Consider the following 20148-nt stretch of genomic DNA (forward strand, 5'->3'; position numbering starts at 1 on the left):
CACGGAATAATGAGGCTGAAGCAGAAAACACTGCTTAGAACCTGCTGCAGTGACCTGGAAAATGTATATTTAAAAAATCCCAAAAACAAATACAAAAAAATGGAACACCAACTTTCAAACCTAAAAGGCAAGAAACAAATGCAAAGCTCTAAGGAAAATATTCCATTAGCCTCCGACAACCATGTCTAAGCACCATGACAAATTCCCTGGCTTGTGGAGGTGGGGGAGAGTTGAGGGAAAGTGCTGCACACTCAAGGAAAGCACTGCAGAACTGAAGCATTCAGACATAACGAGACTCTGAGATGGCATGTCAAAGTACGAAAGCAAAGCATCGAAAGCCCAGAGATAGGGCAAGGCCTCAGGTCCCAAAGCAATGTGCTCAGTTCCTACACGGTTGAGACTTTTCGTGGCTAGAAGGGCAGAGCCACAAAGCCAAGCCTTGAACAAAATGCTAAAACAGAAGTGGGCAAATTACGGCCTGCAGGACCATCCTGCCTGGCCCTTGAGCTCCCGGCCAGGGAGGCTAGCCCCTGGTTTGTCCCCTGCTGTCCACCTTTCCCTGCAACTACGCCACCGTGCAGGCAGCACTCTGGGCGTGGAGCAGAGCGTGTCTAGCCCTGTCCGGGCGGGGCGGCTGCCAGACATGCTGCTCTGAGCAGCATGGTAAGGGGGTCAGGGCTGGGGGGTTGAATAAGGGGCGGGGAGTCCTGGGAGGAAGTCAGGGGGGTTGGATAAGGGGCATGGAGCAGGGGGCGGTTGGATGGGGGATGTTTGGGGGGATGGTCAGACAACAGGGGGGTTGGATAAGTGTGGGAGTCCCGGTGGGCCTGTCAGGGTGTGGTGGGTGTGGATAGGGGTCAGGAAACAGGGAACAGGGCGAATTCAACAGGCGTGGGATCCTGGGGGGCCTGGCAGGGGTGTGGATAAGGGTCGGGGCAGTCAGGGGACTGGGAGCAGGAGGGTTGGATGGGGTGGAGTCCTGTGCTAAAACATCAAGATCATGCTCAAAAGAGTAGGAAGGAACCATTGCACCTGCAGATCCAGAGTCCATTGTCCAGTCAACAGTCTTCTGTTTAGTACATGTAGAGGTCACAGTCTGCTAACTTTAATTTAAACAATCAGCCTGGAAGATAGGGACATGAGATAAAGACGACAAACTGGAATGCTTCAACAAACTATTATGATGAAGAAGGAACTGACTGGAATGTTCAAGTGACTGAAGGTCCAGAGAGGCATGAGACCACTGTTGGGGGAATATGGCTTATGTCCCTGGCCGCTAATTTTGCCCATAGAGACTAAAATAACTTTTAGAGATTCGAGAGTTCCACCAGTCTCACACTAGGAAGCATGTTGACATCAACTTGAATTGTTTATTTAAAAAATTTAAAGTAAAACATGCCCCAAAGTTACTACAGAATTTTCAGTATATGAATGCAAACTTGATGGCCCATGCTGTAAGTTACCTTTCACATTCAGAACTAACTTTCCACACATACCATGCCTTGTCTGTCTGCAGGCTAACAGAACAAAAATCAGATTTCTGATGTGCCCCCTTTAAAAAAAACTATACCTACTGTACTAATAGGTACTGCTCAAGCAATTTATCTTTCAGTCTGCAAAGGCAGCTTGGCTGATTAGCCAACAGCCCTAAGCTATACTTTGAAAAGTAATATTTCAACACTTTACCCTTTCGTAAATCCTCTCATTTTTATCAGAAAATAAAAACCATTGTATCTGCATAAGTATAGTTACAAAATGATGGTTACACAACATTGTATCTGGGTTTCAAAGTTTTGAAGTCTACCTTAATTATAGAAGAACTTCTACAGATCAGGGTCTGAAAAGTGGTTTCTTCATTTATGCAGGTTGCAACAACAACAAAGAAGTCTTTAGGACATACGGGAGTGATGGTTCAGGCTGCTGGATGTGCTATTACATACACACTGATTAATCATAATAGGAGTTACATGGCTCACTAACGCATACATGGGCTTGGGAGAATTAAATTTTTATTGGTAAATGTCAATAAATGTCAATTTCACCATACACACACAAACTCACGAAAAAATATTTCCATCTTTAATAATGAAATCTATAGAGAGGAAAAGTAAGCAAAATGCTGCTTGAGACATTATTAGAGTTTGATTTAAGAATATTTACTTTGTATATTTTGACATGTGATGTTGACAAGTTTTAAGTTATAAGCGTTAACTTTTTGAATCTCAGCACCTATTGTCACTAAGTAATTATTGTCTGACCTCTTACTGATGGGTCCCCTCCATAATTTCCTGAAAGAAAATTTAAACTAGATAAAACAAACAAAAAAAAGTTTAAATATCCACTAAAATTATTTTTTAAAAAATCAAATTCTGCCAAGCCTACCCATATAGCAATGGATGAGTAGTAAATTTTCCATTTTCTGCAACATCCCTGCTTTTGGTGATTTTGTAAAACAACTTCTCCTATAAACAATAATTCTGTATTGAGGATTTTCTTTTACTTTTGTGTGTGTGCTGTTGTTGCCAATACATGCTATCCTATTTCAGCACTTCGCTTCAATCAATCTCCTTTGGGCAGCTAGCATGTATGCTATTTGTGTTGGAGAGAGATAGGCCCAAAAAGATCCTCCCCCTGATACCTGCTTGGCCTTCAGCCAGCATCAAGAGATCTGTGAAAGCAGAATTCCTGTATGTTTCAAGACATGGCTTACTGATAAGAATGAGGAAGTCAGGAAGAGCTGACTTACATTATGTCACGCACATCCACAATTTCAGGGAAAACCAGCACCCTGGGAAAGTTGGTCATCAGAGATGTTAGGATTTCAGCAGTACAGTAAATTAAATTTGAAGCCATTCAACTCTGACAGTGATGTATCTGCTGAATTTTTATCTATGCAGAACAGACACAACATGGAAAGCAACACAATAGCAAACATCTGCAGCAGCAGCTGCCAATTTCTTATTGGCCAGATTAAAACACTGCTTACTGTCTGTCCAATTCTATGTACAGAATAAAAAGTTAAACTCTAACTTAGACTTGTCAGCCCTCATATTTTATTTGGTTGAACAGGGCCAAAAAATGAGAACTCCTTACAGCTCAATGGATTCCACTTCAACCCAGAAGTTTGTTTCTAAACTACACGAGTACTGTATCAAAAGTGAAAAATATTAGCTGTATTACACTGTGGAAAATGCACAGAAACTCTCAGTGAGTTACAAAGTCAAACTACTTATACCATCTTCCATTATAAAACTTGTCTGCAGCAATACTCTTTTTTGTTTAGCTTATTGTGTTTAACTGAAATAGTGTAATTTGGTCTTGATCAGAAAGTACTTTCCTTCAAAGCTACCCTTTCCTTATTGACAGTAAATTATTTTTTATTTATATAAATCTGATGTCCTGTATTTAACAATACGCTTGAGGTTTATGTTAACAGAGTATTTTCAATGGGGTGAATGAGTTGAAACCTGCTTCAGCTTAGTTAGCAGATGATTGTTTATACAAGTTGGGAGGTACTCTCCATTTATCTGCCCAAACCAGAACCCTGAGTGATTAATATATTCAAAAGAAATGCACCAGGTTAAAGTGAGGACATTGATGGCTCAGCTGAATCCCACAGTTTACAGGTTTCAAATCCTAGCTAAGGAAATAGGGGTTGTGACACACTGCAAGCTGGGAGAAATGATGTTCATAAAGTGTGATGTTAAATCAAGTCCAGTTTGCCAGCTCTGGCAGTTGCTCAGGTTGAAGTTAAAGATCCTGTGAGAGCATTAAAAAAAGGGAACACTTTGGTATCCTGGCCAAACTGCCTTCTCTCACTTAATGTCACCACTGATGTAACTGCTTCCAGAGCAAACACTCATGGAATGCTGCAGCCACATAATGGCTGCCAATTTATTTATATCCAATCACACAGAACAGGAATTAAATATTTTGTAAAGCACATCGGAAATCTGATGACATAGGGTCTTGGCATGTTTTCATATAAATGCCAAGCATCTCAGCTTCTGGGGTATTTTGAACAAAAAATGTGGCACAAAGCAGGTCTTACTGACATTGTTACTCTGAGTTAGAATTCTTCATCCCTCAGTTTGGTAACATTTTGCTTAGAGCATCTACAGAATTTTATTATTGATACAATAAGCACTGACAAAAAATACTAAGTGGTGCTGGGATTTTCAAATGTAACTACTTGGTACAAAAAGTTTTACACTCAGACATCTAGTAGTGGGATAACACTAACCAGTAAAAGTGGAGGGAGCATTCTTTGCTCCCCAGAATCTCTTGGGGGATGCCAAAAGATAACCATTCATATTGACAGGAGGCACTATGAAGCAGTCAATGTCATATTCTGTGCAAACAGTTTGATCCATTAGACAGTGGTTGGAAGTGGTGAATTCTAAACTCGATCTAGTGTTACGATTCACATTGTGAGAAAAATGGGACAAAAATAACCCCAAAGAACCAGGAAGGCTTTCCAGATCCATTAATTACTATTGAAAAAACAGATGGATTAAACTTCCCATTAACTGGATGGCCTTGACATTCCATCATCTGGAGTGCCCTAGGAGTTTTGTCAAATAAGAGAGCACAGACTTTCTCTTTTTCATGAGTTGGCTCTGAAAGTATTAAATGAATCTTTAAAAGATTCTCTAAATTGAGAAGGCATATACAATCCTCCTTTGTGAATATTAATAATTTCTCACAGGCAGAATAATCAAAATGTCACTCTCCGACATAAGACAACTTCCTCGCTATTCAGAGATATCACCCAAATTCTTGTACCAGACACACAGAAAGATAAATACATAATAGCAACTTATAGCCACAATAGCCCTCTACATGTATAAAGCATGATACAATTATTACCTAATTAATCAATTCTAAATCACAGATTTTTTTTTTAAATTTAGCCTCCAGCCATGCCAGATAGGCAAAAAACAAAACATAAAACAAACAAAAACATTCTCATCCGATAGAGATTCAGGCCATGTCTACATCTAAAATTTTGCAGCGCTGGTTGTTACAGCTGTATTAGTACAGCTGTATAGGGCCAGCGCTGCAGAGTGGCCACACTTACAGCAACCAGCGCTGCAAGTGGTGTTAGATGTGGCCACACTGCAGCGCTGTTGGGCGGCTTCAAGGGGGGTTCCGGGACGAGAGAGCAAACCGGGAAAGGAGACCAGCTTCGCCGCGGTTTGCTCTCTCGGTCCCGGAGCCAGCCAGCAAACCGCAGGGAAGGAGACCTGCTTGCTCGGGGTTCCGGGACCGAGAGAGCAAACCGGGAACGCCGCGGTTTGCTCTCTCGGTCCCGGAGCCAGCCAGCAAACCGCAGGGAAGGAGACCTGCTTGCTCGGGGTTCCGGGACCGAGAGAGCAAACCGGGAACGCCGCGGTTTGCTCTCTCGGTCCCGGAGCCAGCCAGCAAACCGCAGGGAAGGAGACCTGCTTGCTCGGGGTTCCGGGACCGAGAGAGCAAACCGGGAACGCCGCGGTTTGCTCTCTCGGTCCCGGAGCCAGCCAGCAAACCGCAGGGAAGGAGACTGCTTGCTCGGGGTTCCGGGACCGAGAGAGCAAACCGCGGCGTTCCCGGTTTGCTCTCTCGGTCCCGGAACCCCGAGCAAGCAGGTCTCCTTCCCTGCGGTTTGCTGGCTGGCTCCGGGAACGCGAGAGCAAACCGCGGCGAAGCTGGTCTCCTTTCCCGGTTTGCTCTCTCGGTCCCGGAACCCCGAGCAAGCAGGTCTCCTTCCCTGCGGTTTGCTGGGTGGCTCCGGGACCGAGAGAGCAAACCGGGAAAGGAAACCAGCTTGATTACCAGAGGCTTCCTCCTTCCACGGAGGTCAAGAAAAGCGCTGGTAACTGTCTACATTGGATTACCAGCGCTGGATCACCAGCGCTGGATCCTCTACACCCGAGACAAAACGGGAGTACGGCCAGCGCTGCAAACAGGGAGTTGCAGCGCTGGTGGTGCCCTGCAGATGTGTACACCTTCAAAGTTGCAGCGCTGTAACTCCCTCACCAGCGCTGCAACTTTCTGATGTAGACAAGCCCTTAGTCATAAAGGGGAAGAAGCTTCCAAATTCTTCCAGTATAAACTGAGGACCAGATTCCTGCCCCTGCTCTGGCAGCACTAAGTAGCCAGAAAGCCAGCTTAAGAGCCTTCCTGAAGACTCTCTTCTCTTCTCCCCAGGTGTCATAGGTTGCAGCTCCTATGCCACTTCTCTTCAAATTCACAGCATATGGGTTCAGCCAGACAGCTGCTGCATCTGGCTGAACTCCAGCTGCTCCAACTGCCCCAGGGTCCTATGGGCAGTCAGGAATTCATCAGAACAGCCCAAACGATGCTCAGCCTCACTACAGAGACTCACCCTTTGCTAGCCTTGGGATTAGAGAGAGCGTAATGGTGTCCTAAAGCCACCTTTACTTCCACACTCAGCACATCTTGGCCAGATCATGGAATCTGGTTCTGAGTGCCCAGTGCAAAGCCAATAGCTACATATTCTTTTTGCTTTTTAATACTATGAAGTAAATGCTTCCCCAGATCAAGAGGAAACAACAGAAGTCAGGGATCTTGGTGGGGAAAGAAGATCAAACTGGGACCCTTCCTCCACAAATGAAAAAAATCTATGAGCCGTAGAACAATGACTGGAAAGGAACTATTTAGGTGGATTGTTCATTTCTATTGAATATAATTGTGTGGGTATTCCCTTACTTTGTGGGTGATTCTCAAGCTATAAACTGACCCGTTTTACATCACTCAGCCCCAGAAACAAGATGGAATATTGTTTTCCTTTAGTTTGAGCTGGGAATATCCAGGTATTGTTCTCTGTTTAACAATGGATATTTGCCACTGACAGGCTGAAAATTAACTCCTTCTTTGGCTGTACAGTTGTTTCACTTTATCCTTTGTAATAGCATAACAGCAATAATTTTTTCTGTAATTCAGTGTCTAAACTTGTGAAATGCGCAGAATCTTCAACTCTCATTGGTATCTGTGGGAAATGACGGTGCTTAACACAACTCAGCTTTGGGCCTTTTGTGTTACCCTAATGTATGCTGGGTCATATTTTATTCAAGTATACTGTAACATACCTTCCAAAATACAGCAGATTATTATTATTATTATTATTATTATTTTTTAAATTAGTTTAGAGTCATTGCAAAGAAGAAGTTTTAGAAAGAATATGTTGAAAACATACAATTTAAAATTTTGTTATGTCCCAACATGGAAAATTTAAAAAGCTCTCACAAGAATCACACACTACCTAGCATCTGTCTCTTTAATATGTACTATATTCTTCTTGGCAGCCACACATTTTATGCACATGTTGAAAATGTAGTTGCAGCACTTACAAACTGAATAACCCTGGGTTTTGGTCCATGAAAATGGCTTATGTGAAACATCTCACAAAAGGGGTACTTGGCTTCAATAAAGCTTCTGAAAAATCAATTTGTAAGTATCTAGGCTGCAAAATTCATTATTTGTCTCTACCAGTTTAGAGAAATGAAGAATAGTCTGAAGCTTAGTATTTCAGTTATCATCCATATTTAGCACTTTTGCTAAAGAATTTTTAAAATATTAAGTCTACTTACTAAAGAAACTTTATTCCTTCAGTCAAAAGATGTCTGATTTACAATACAAGCAAATCAAAATAGTCTCAGGATGGGTGTCTTCATCACTCAGGGGAACTGGTAATGAGATAAACATTCATCAGTCTGAATCCAGTTTAGGCCCATAATTACAGAAAGTTACTATCTGATGGCTGCTCACTGGTTAATATGAGATGAGCTGGTGTTCTCAGTCCAGCTCCTAATGAATTGTGTGCACATAATAAAATCACTAGTTAAATAATGTAATACATAAATAATATTTTGCATTTCTATAGTGCCTTGCATCTAAAAGCCTTAAAGTGATTTGTGAACACTATTTTAGTTTTACAAATACCTTTGTGAAGTATCTCCATTTTACAGGTAGGGAAAGTAAGGAATAAAATATGTCCAAGATGATAGAGCAATTTAATGGCAGAGCTAGGAAAAAACCCCAGAAAACCTGACTCTCAGTAGAGTATTCTAACCACTAGACTACACTATCTCTTTTTACCTCTTATTCCTATTATAGAGAAAGAATACACAATATCACAAAAGGTATCACTATAAATTTTTATTTATTTCTAACCAATGATTGTGAAACAGGAGCTGGAATGTTTATAGATATTTATGTCAATTTACAATAGGGCCTCCTTAGCCACATGCTTATAGCAAGAGGCCCCAAGGCATATTTGGGAATGGAAACATTCTGAATTGTGCTCTTATTAAATTTCCAGCCCACACTATGTTTTTCATTAGTATACATGGTGTTCTAATAAATGATGCACTTCCTTTTTCACTTTATGCTTTTAACATGTGACAATATTTCTATGAATGTTTTGTGTTACTGAACCACATTAAATCTGAGAATCTGTTTTATGAAGAAAGGTGAAAAAGACAGATTAAAAGCTAAGCAATGCTGACACAAATGTCTAGTTTAAATTCTCCACCGGGGGCCAACCCATTGCCAGTGCCAGCTCCCAGGGGACCCATACTTAGGGGGGCTATACAAACCAAAGGCCAACAACGAGCACATATTTGAGAAACCGATTTCCAGAGTTTACGGAGAAGATGACTACCAGTTTACTCCCTACATAGCTGGCCTAGAAGAATTCTGCTTTCAAAACAACCCCCCAAGTCATGCACCTGCAACCCACTCAGCTGCCAGACCCTTTAACCCTACCGTGCAAATGGGTAGCATCTGGAAATCTGCCTAAGGCTCCATACATCTGATTTTCACAAGGGTCTTTCTGCACAAAGGCCAGCCCAATTCAACTTTGGTATCAGCATTTTAGTAAATATGAATAGTGGGAAAAATATCAAGGCAGCCCAGAAGGAAAGATGTTTAAGAGCAATTTAGGGCTTTTAGGATTTACTAAATATATCAGGCATTACAAAATGCTACAGTGTTTTCATTCTTTATTCTGACACTTACATCTCAGATAGCAATCTCAGGATAAACAATAAGCTAAATGCTACTTTCTTTCTTCTGTTAACTAGAGATTTGGTCATATTAAATGGAAATCAAACTCATGTTTTGCTCCCTACAAATACACAAGATTCTAAAAATAATTTGTATCATAAGGGATAGAGTAGACTGGTACTAGGATGTAGACCCTCAGGATTACAAGATCCCATGACAATTTTTTATGCACCAGATTATTCCCCACAAGATTATCCCTCCACACAAATCTCCCAAATCTTGACAGGTAGGGAAGGTCAGCAGCAAAGCGGCTGCAGCAAAAGACATTCACTATACTCCCTCTGGCAAACATTACTGTAGCCCAGCTGCCAAGGGACAAAGATAAAGGGGTAAGGCAAACTGCCTCAGGGCTACAGGGCCTCTGTGCGGATTGCCTTGGCTTCTGCAGATCTTGGGGAATCTGTAGACTTCAGAGGTTAAACTGCAATCATTCTGTGAGGAGCTCAGAAGGGGCACATCCTTCCTCTACTTCCAGTGAAACAAGCCCAGAAAACCCCCTCAAAGATGCCCTGGTAGAGTTTTCCCTCCTCCATTTCCACATCCTATAGGTTTTTCCACAGAGGGGGTTGATTGGGTCCTATACAGTCAATTAGGTTATCACAGCTTCAAAACTAATTGCACTGAGGCTATAAAGAATAATTGCACCATCCATTCTCAGATCTTATTTTCTGGTGTAGTCTGAACTGGAATGTTTTACTTCTGTTTATCTGTCAGTGTAAACAATTCTCCTTTTGCTTCATGAACTGACAGAATCAAATCTCTGCATTTCATGAACAAACCTGAATAGGGATACCGATGATGGCTACATTTTAAATCAAATTAATTCTATCCAGAACATTTAAGGTTTTAATAAGAGAAAAGTGATGAGAATCAAACGAAATGCCCAGAGTTGACTCAGGCTCTCTCTAATTTGTGTTACTATTTATTATAAAACAGACATGTTGTTTTACTAATATTGTGGTAAAATAAATTAAACAAGTAATCATAGAAAATAGCTGTGGATAACATATAACCCAAGACAACACACCTCTTAACTGAGATCTTCCGTTGACGGCTATAACTACTATTCAAAGTGATTTAAATCCAATTTTAACCTTGATTTAAATCATGGTTTTTAATCTTGTTGTGCATGTATACTTTTCAGTTATTTTCCTAAAGAAAGGTTGATTCTCAGTGGTTTGTAACCATTAAAACATGTTGATTTGAAACTAAATGTAGAACAAAACTGGTGCTTCTTTTTGCTAACCAGAAGGATACTCTATAAGTATATATATTTGTTTAAAGCAGTTATATAGCTTACCTTACATTTATTCAGCTTCTTAATTTTTTACATTTTTTGTTATGGTGAATGATGCATTTCTTATTTACTAGACAATGGTTTCTTTTAAATTGTGATTTTTGTCAAGTTCTATTTGGATGGAAATTCAAATTCAATTAAAACATACAAATATATTATTTAATTTCTTTTTATTAAACAAAAGTACCGTAAGAATGCGATATACATAAGAAAAAAATTTTTCAAAAAATTGCTCAAAAAGTTTGCATTTCAAACTAACAGATTTATTAAACATGGTCAGTATTATCTGAAGTTAGGGAACTGATTGTTTCTGGTGACTACCATCCCTCTCTCACATCCAATTTTTATTCATATATTGGGCAGAGACAAACAAGCTTTTACTGCTTATTTAACTCCTAATTGGTTTCTTAACTTTGAATGAACTAGTCACTGAATTGAAATAGTTGAATAAACTGAAATGAAGAAAATATTCTCTCTGCACCTGCAGGAGAGGCTTACTGCTGTCAAAAGTTGGTTTGGCACTTCAACAGACTCTGGTTTCAGGCGCTTTGCCAGCAGCTTCTATCAGTTCAGTGGTTTGACTTTCTGTAAAACTTAGATGCCAACATGTACTGCTCTTTCTTTATTTAGTTAAAATGATTTTAATAATCATATTAAGTTTAGGCCTTAACATTGGTTGTCAATTTCAAATTTAAGTCTAATTTAAAAAAAACAAAACAAAACCTATATTTAAATTTTAAAAATCTTTTTTTATTTTTTTAAAACCCCATTGATTGTTATCCACCCTATAGCTACTTGAGACAACTACCATAGCAAATATCAGAGGGGTAGCCATGTTAGTCTGTATCCACAAAAACAACTAGGAGTCCGGTGGCACTTTAAAGACTAACAGATTTATTTGGGCATAAGCTTTCATGGATAAAAAACCTACTTCTTCAGATCCATGGAGTGAAAATTATAGAAACAAGCATAAATATATATTGGCACTGTAGCAAAGAATAGTGAACATAAGGATCTACCTTAATGAAGTTCACATGTGCTAAGGACATCAGCTACTGTTAAACTGCAGTGCATAATGAAATACATGTGTCATGGCTAAAGGGCTGGTTGGATCTATGACCCCTCTTCTGGTCTCACTGGTGTACACCACACAGGTGTTAGGCCTCAGGTACTTATATGTTTTGGAATAGAATCCTGAAATTATCCAACACTTACACCGGGTCCTAGGCTACAGTACCCTGCATGTTGACCATTCTTACCAAGCAGGCCCAGTTGGGTACCTGGGTTTCTTTCCAATGGATTACAATGACCCAATCAGTTTCTTAGCTTTGAATGAACTATTGATCTGAGCTAGTTGAATAAAATGAAACAACAAAAAAGTTTTCTCTGCATTTGCAGAAGAGGCTACGGCTGTCAAAACTGGTTTGTAACTTCACTCTGGTCCAAATGACCAAAAACAGCCTTTTAAAAGCACTGTTTGATCTTAACAGTTGGAAACAAGCATCGCATAAAAGACAAAAGGATTTTAGAACAACAAGAGGCCTCCATGCATGTCTATCTTACCCTATAGCCTGGCTGGGATCTAAGTCTCAGCCACAGTAACCTGTTTCCTCCTTTTGAAGGAGTACATGTCTCTTTAAATCCAACCAAAGTTCTTTGTTCCAGGGGCTCACAGGCTTGGACCTGCTACCCAAAACAAGTTTTGCAAGCTCTGTAGGGGTCAGAGGCAGACAATCAAAATGAAAGCCTCAAGAATTGTCTTCTCAGGTGTTTGCCATGAGAAGCATACCAGGAAACACCCCCCTTCCTGCGTGCATTTCCTAACACTCTTGCTACTGAATTAACTCAGTATATGCATCCTGTAGACATCACAATAACCCAGTCAGGATATGGTATTCATAAATTATTACAAGAAGCTTCAAATCATGACACTATATATGATAAATTGTAAGTACACCTTGTAATCTGTCTACAAACTTAATCAGTTTGCAGTCTGGTTTCTTTGTCTGTGTGCCTTCTCACCTCCTGTCTACTTGCCTCTGATATTAAAAACCCATGGCTCCACAATTAATCGTTGAAGAGCAGCAGCCAAGGAAGTGGAAAAAGGAAAGAATAAAATCTTCATGAAAAGTTAAAAGAAAGATAAGGTTAATGATGAACTCTGCTTGCCTCAGCAAAATACACACACTTGGCAGAAAGATCTTCTGGTAAAATATTCTGTGATCTTATGGGGCTTTGTGCAATAGGAAGCACCAATGGTGTTCCTCCTAAGAACCTTCCCAAATGACCGATATGCACCTTCTCAGCAACAGGGAACATAGATCATTTCATCTACAATTTCATTCCATTTACTAGTATAAAAACATGTTTTCTAATTAGCAGCCCCACAAATTCCCTCTTGGTCCTTTTCATCTCATGCATCATCACCAGTCACAGACTCTGCTGGCTAAACAACACCCATATAACTCCACTGTCTTCTCATCATGCCTTCAGTGACACCTGTATAACTCAATTAACCTTAAATGAGTTTGCACAGGTGTGACTGCTGACGTCCTCTGAAAACAATAGCATTGCACAGGAGTAACTAAAGGTTTAATTTGGAGTCCAGGACCAGTAGTGTGGTAGCTGAGTGAGAAGTTGCAGAGCCACGACTAGAATTAGGGAGATGATTTTACATGTGGAGGATATGGTTGGGGAAGAGGTTTTGGGGTGCTGTGTGCACAGTCTCAGCCTGGCTAAGGAGCAGATGGAGGCATATTGTAGAAGGTATAGCTGAAAAGCACACAGTCTCAGCTGGCAAATCTGATGGATGATGAGCACAGACCTTAAGTGGTTTAAGGAAGCCCTAGTATGGACGACAGGTTTCTGAGTGGCAGCCGTATTAGGCCATGGCTACACTGGCACTTTACAGCGCTGCAACTTTCGCGCTCAGGGGTGTGAAAAAACACCCCCCTGAGCGCTGCAAGATACAGCGCTGTAAAGCCTCAGTATAATCAGTGCTGCAGCGCTGGGAGCGCGGCTCCCAGCGCTGCAAGCTACACCCGTAAGGGATGTGGTTTACGTGCAGCGCTGGGAGAGCTCTCTCCCAGCGCTGCCGCTCTGACTACACTCACACTTCAAAGCGCTGCCGCGGCAGCGCTTTGAAATTTCAAGTGTAGCCATACCCTCTGTCTGTATCAGCAAAAAGAATGAGGAGTACTTGTGGCACCTTAGAGACTAACAAATTTATTTGGGCATAAACTTTCGTGGGCTAACACTGGATGCATGCAGATGAAGTGGGTTTTAGCCCACGAAAGCTTATGCTCAAATAAATTTGTTAGTCTCTAAGGTGCTACAAGACTCCTCGTTCTTTTTCCTAGTATGGATATAATGGCAAATTTAAACAATGTAGGGTGTTACAATGGATGACTAAGTTTTTGTGTATCAATTGGCGCACAAGAACCAACTGAGAATAGCATAGATGAAGCCTCTGTTTTCCCCTTTTATTTTCCTATATCCTTCTCTCTCTATCATTAACCGCAGTCTTGTTTTACATAGAGGATGGATGCAAAATTAAAACTGATATGGGCCAACATCTATTGTACATTCGGTAACACTGGTGTAAATCTGGAATAACCCCAATGACTTCAATCACAGATTTATACCAGTGTAATTGAGAGCAGCATTTGACCCCAGAATTCTAATCACTTTCCATTTGCAGACCATGTGTAAAGATTTATCCTTAGCCACAAAGGGAAAATTATTAGGATTAGTTAGGCTTTGTCCTACACTACACAGCTTTTAACGACACGGCCGTGTCACTAAAAGTCAGGCAGTGCAAACGCTGTTTGTTTGCACTTTTGCCGACAAAATACTTCCACCTCCTACACATGGGGTTCGCGTTGTCGATAGGAGAGCGCTCCTGCGGACAACGATCTGTTCACACTGCCATTTGCCACGTCAAAACTTTTGTCTTTCAGGGAAATCGGGAAAGAGAGAAGCTTTTTTTAAGCACCTGTGAACAACAAAGGTTTTGTCGTTCAGTTGGCAGTGTACACAAAGCCTTAATATCAAGCTATTTACAGTCAAGTGGATGCTAAGGAAAAATTACTATTATTGCACCATCCTTGTAGTCTGACTTGCAGGTAGCTGGTTGTTCAGAGGCTAATATGAATGGAAAATGACTAATCCTAGTTGGTTTCCCTCTGCCTGTACTTTACGCAAGAAGTGCAAAAGTTAACTGACTGGAATGCTAAGCAGTTTCCTCTCTGTTATTCTTCTGGGTGTTTCCTTTTGAAGTTTAGCCCTAGGTGGTTGCTTATGCACAACTTTTCAGGTCACCTTAAAGTGACCCCTCCCCATCTTTGCAGTTGCTGAGTATAGAAACAAACCATTCATTAATTAAAATAAGTCAGTTGTATACCATTTTAGGCCTTCTTATTTCTGTTCAAATAATCTTTTGCGAACCTAAGATGCAGGTATTTTTTGTTCTAGGATTTCAGACTACACTGCGGAAAAAGCCAAAATTTCATAGATTGAACTGAGGTAAGATGATTTGTATAACATATGAACAAGCCATGTCTGAAAAAGCCATTTCCCTTTAACTTAAAGGAAAAATGCATTTTACAATCTAGAAGCAAAAATTCAAACTCTAGAATAGGTTCAACTAGTTTCTAACATTTTTCTACTATATTTAGTTGATAAGTTAACCCTCTCCCCATCATACATACACACAAGATTTTTCACAGCCACATTTCTTCTTCAAAGATATAAATCCATATGTAAAGTTCATATGGACTGATTCACATTAGTCTAACTCGCAAATAGAAAGATGAGCCATTTTTATGCCAGAGCACTGTAATATAACAGTATTAAACCACCAAATACTGCCAGAAACAGACAGGAGTGGAGGAGCTTCGTCGCTGCCCTAAACGCCAGAGGCGTAATAGGAACATGATGATGATGATGAAACCATCAAACCAAATGCCACTGTCTTCCAAATCTAACACATAAATGTTGAGTATACTAGTATCATATTAGTGGTTCTCAAACTTTTTCATGTTGTGGACCTCTTCTTAAGACAAGCACCCCTTCTGGACAGCTCTCCAGATCTCCTAACTACCCTCAGCAACTATAGTGCTTGATTACCAACCCCCCACCCCATTAATTAATATTAAGACAGTAAGGAGAAAGGATTAAAATAAGGTTGCTTTAATGTGATGGCCATAGATTCTTGGTTAGATTCTCCCATTCCGACTTCATATATGGACTGTCTGTTTCCTTTCCCTGGCAAAACGACTTTACTGTCACAATCATTGAATTTCCTGTTACTGCAAACAGTCCAATTTTAATTCACACAGGTCAATTTGCAGTTTCTGTTCCATTCCTCCCTTCCTCTCAAATTTTGGTGCCTAACAAGTGTAACCACAAGCTGAAATTACCACAGAGAACCTGTCAGAGAGAGAGAGAGAGAGAGAGGAGAGAGGAGAGAGAGAGACATTAACAGAGCAGAATTTCCTGTTCAGCAGCATTCTAAGTCGCAACAGCATAACTTTTGGATGACTTGTTTGAGAATTCAGCTTTAACTCTATATTTCTTAGGTTTCTTTAACATCCTTAAAAAGGAATACGTACTCCCACCACTGAAACTTTAACATCTTCTTAAAGATTTGTGTGTGGACATTTTCTGCAAAAATTAGGAGACTACAACAGGGGAGGCTCAATCCTACAAATTTTTAGGAAGTAGGTGGAGGAAAGACACTTTGGTCTGTTGGTCATGAAATCCTTCTAGCTAACCATAATCTTCAACCCACTGTCCTCATGCCACAGACTTCCTATGGTCCATAAAAAGGAGTCCCCCCACCCATCTCTGTGGGTACTGCAGCACTCCAGGCTTCATAAAGAGAGCTGACAGCAATGATGAGCCCCTCTCTTCTCCCCCAGCTTCAAGCACTTCTCCTTTCTGTTCTCCCATCAGGCAGATATAAAAAAAAAAAGGTTACCTTAGAGGTAAATGCTGTAAGCACCCAGAGAACAACAGTGTTATAAGAAATAGCCAACATGGATTAGTCAAGAACAAATCATGCCAAACCAACCCAATTTCCTTCTTGACATGGATATTGGCCTAGTGGAAAGAAGCTGATGTGATAATATCTTGATTTCAGTAGGGTTTTGACACACATAACTTTCTCATAAGAAAGCTAGGGAAATGTGGTCTAGATGAAATTACTATAAAGTGGATGCAAAACTGGTTGAAAGACTGTACTCAAAAAGTAGTTATTAATGGTTCACTGTCAAACAGGGGGGATGCATCTAGTGGTGTGTGTGCAGGGTCTGGTACTATTCAATATTTTCATTAATAACTTCGATATGGAGTAGAGAGTATGCTTACACACTTGCAGATGACACCAAGCCGAGAGGGGTTGCAAGCACCTTGGAGGAGAGCAACACAATTATTATAATTCAAAATGATCTTGACAAATTGGAGAACTAGTCTGAAATCAACAAGATGAAATTCTATAAAGGCAAGTGCAAAGTACTTCACTTAGAAAGGAAAAATCAAATGCATAACTAATGAAATGGGAAATTCTTGGCTAGAAAAGGATCGGGGGTTACAAAACATCATAAATGACTATAAGCAACAATGGGATGCAGTTGCAAAAAAGGCTAATATTATGGGGTGTATTAACTGGAGTGTTGTATATAAGATATGGGAGGTAATTGTCCTGTTCTACCTGGCACTGGCAATGCCTCAGCTGGAGTACTGCGTCTAATTATGGACACCACACTTTAGGAAAGATGTGGATAAGTTGGAGAAAATCCAGAGGAGAGAAACAAAAATGATAAAAGGTTTAGAAAACATGACCTTTGGGGAAAGGTTAAAAAATCTGGGCATGTTTAGTCTTGAGAAAAGATGACTGAGGGGGAACCTGATACAGACTTCAAATATTTTAAGAGTTGTTGTAAAGGGGACTGTGATCAATTGTTCTCCATGTCCACAGAAGGTAGAACAAGGAGTAAAAGGCACAATCAGCAGCAAGGAAGATTTAGATTAGATATTGGGGAAATTTTTCTAGCCTGAAGGATAGTTAAGCACTGGAATAGGCTTCCAAGGGAGATTGAGGAATCCCCCACACTGGAGGCTTTTAAAAGCAGTTTAGATGACACTTGTCAGGGATAGCCTTGGTATACTTAGTCCTCAGCATAGGGGCTGGTCTTGCTGACCTCTTGTGGTCCTGTTCTGCCTTACATTTCTGATTCTATGACCTGGAGCCTTAGGAGGCTTGTGGCTTCCCACTCTAGAGTCTTAAGATGTTCATCTGAGCTACAAACATTCCTTAAGAAAAACACTAAGGCTGGAGGGGTGCACCAGAGCTTTAGGAGGTTCTTCAGCCCCAAATAAGGCAAATCAGGCTCATTAGGCCCCTGTGGAACCAAAGCAAGTTTAATTAGGCCCTAAAAAGTCTCAGAGGGGATGATGGGCCCCTAAGTTCATGAGAGCGACCAATGAGCACTAGCGGTTTTCCCTCAGAAAGACTGTCTCCTGACAGTCACCTCTCCACACCCAGATCTCCTAATGTCTGCAGGAGCAGGACTTTCTTCTTACAATCTTCAGGAAGTACACAAGGAGGGAAGATAAAGGGAGAAGGAAAAGGAGATTGGTTGAGGGGAAGGGGCATTTCACTTGTCCCAACCTACTGAGAGTCTGCAGAAAAGAACCCTGTTGGCAATTGCTTTAATAAAAGAACCAGTATATTATATTATACATGTTTGAATTAGCCCAGAATAGCTAAATAAACTGATTTAATTTTTAATGACATTTTTAAACAACAGCTAATATAATTACCGAAAGTATGCAAAAACAAAGAAGCAAACTGAAGCACCATTGTAGTCTCCAAATACATCTACACCAGTGCAGTGACCGAACAGTGAACTTTAGTAGATCCCTTTTAACCACTCAGATTAGAGATCAAATGCAAATAAGTCTATGTATAGGTTTTCTAAGTACAAGAGACAGAGATATTCATGTCTCTGGCCATTAGCACCACATCCACTTGTATGGAATGCAATAGAATCTTATCAGTTGCCATTCCAGCATAACTGGAGATTGAGGGTTTCAAATTCTTTTAGGGATACAACAAAGGGTAAGGAAAATCTCATGCTTTTAAGAATTATGCAGAAACATATTGTTGGTTATATATTAAATAATACTATTACTTAATCCTCCGCATAGAGGTACTTTATCTTTATATGAACCTGCCATATGTATTAAAGTGAATTCAAATTGTTTTGCATGCACTGAGAGAGACAATAGATCTATTCCTGAATTTTAAATTAATACTGGACTAGTTTATAGAACTATAAACCCTGTCAGCTCTGGCTTTCACATTTATCTTGAGCAGACATACTCATGTTTAGTAATTAGAACGAAATTGCCAAATTCAAAACAAGGCTTATTTCCATTGCTGTAGTTAGCAATACAAGGTGTTGTCTCTTCAATAATAATAAGAGTCAGGAATGTGTTGTATTATGAGTAATATAAAGCCGTGTCAAGGTGCAGTTCTGCATACTACGGATTATTTGCATTCCATAACTATGAAATCCTTATCTTGCATAGACTGAAGGGTGGTTAAAATATATATGTATGCAATTTTCACCAGTTGTTTATGCACATCAAGAGGAAAGATTGTTTTTGCGGCTACAAACATGAAAAAGGCCAATATCACTTTTTGCTGTGTACTTGGAAAAACACTAAAGAGATATGGATTTGCTTTTAGTGGCATCTGAAAACTCTCCAGATAAGAAAACTAAAAGGTGGAGACAGATCTAGATTAGCACTGTTATTTTATTATGTGATAACTATCAAATGTGAAATCTGATGTCAGTCATAAAACGATGTACGCACATAAACAAAAATGATCATATCTATTTTAATGTAACTCCAATTAGGTTTTTCAGTGTTAAGAGTGTCCTAGTGTGAGCATCCTAAATTGTTTTTCCAGTTAAAAACTTTTAGAAGAAGCTTCCTGCTTCAAAAGTTAAGAGTATAGCACTTCATTTTGGGCCTGATGCACCTCTTAGGGACATAATCAATGCGAGTATTTCCACTGATTTCAAAGAGAACTGGACTCGGTCTTATTATTGCAGAATCATGCAACAACACTTCTTCATATCAGAGATAGGCACGAAGAGATTTCAATTACCAAGGAAACTGATTTAACAACTCCAAATAGAATGGGGTTTTATGTTTGATTACCTCCCCCCACTTTTTTTTTTTTTTTTGGAGCTGTGGGGGTGTGTATAGAACAGTGGATGGGAAGGGGGGCTGTTACTTACTCAAGGTTTTATGTTGGGCCAAATCCTACTCCCCTTACTCATGAAAACTACCAATGAGTGCGAATTTTCCATGAGTGAGAATAGCAGGATTTTGTCCATTGGTGGCAAAGAGCAAAATAGCACAGACTTTTCTAATAGAACCTCACTTACCCATCCTCCTCACTCCTGTTATCTAAATACATGGTCATGTCCCTCAAGTGTGTCAGGAAGGTTCAGAAGTTTGCAAGCCAGCTTCCTAAGCTAGCTGGCTCAACAGGACTGAGGGTTCTCACACTATCAACAGGGAAACTGGCTGGCTTTCTATAGTAGAGGTGTAGATCCTAATGCCTTCAAATATTTGGATAGTCAAAGTTGCAACATATGGGTTTTTTTGGTTAGGATTTTTTTTTTTGAGTTTTATAACAATTTTATAACAATTTTAATTGTTTGGTAGCTGGAAAAATGAACAAAACCCCTCAGATATACTAG

General features: G+C 40.2%; 2 protein-coding genes across 6 annotated transcripts in view; one reads left to right on the top strand and one right to left on the bottom strand.

The window, feature by feature from the left end:
• C10H7orf50 (chromosome 10 C7orf50 homolog) overlaps positions 1 to 20148 on the bottom strand; it is a 200222-nt gene that overhangs the window by 68303 nt on the left and 111771 nt on the right. The window lies entirely within an intron of this gene.
• The window catches only part of GPR146 (G protein-coupled receptor 146), a 64973-nt gene that overhangs the window by 19345 nt on the left and 25480 nt on the right, over positions 1 to 20148 (top strand). Inside the window, exon 2 of one of the 2 annotated variants that reach the window (XM_030579171.1) lies at positions 14840 to 14890. The exons of the other annotated variant lie outside the window; for it this stretch is intronic. The gene's annotated coding sequence lies outside the window, so the exon portion shown is untranslated. The remainder of the gene's footprint in view (positions 1 to 14839; positions 14891 to 20148) is intronic. 2 annotated transcript variants of the gene reach the window in all.

The sequence above is a fragment of the Gopherus evgoodei genome, chromosome 10 (assembly GCF_007399415.2).
Source record: "Gopherus evgoodei ecotype Sinaloan lineage chromosome 10, rGopEvg1_v1.p, whole genome shotgun sequence".
Classification (NCBI taxonomy): Eukaryota; Metazoa; Chordata; order Testudines; family Testudinidae; genus Gopherus; species Gopherus evgoodei.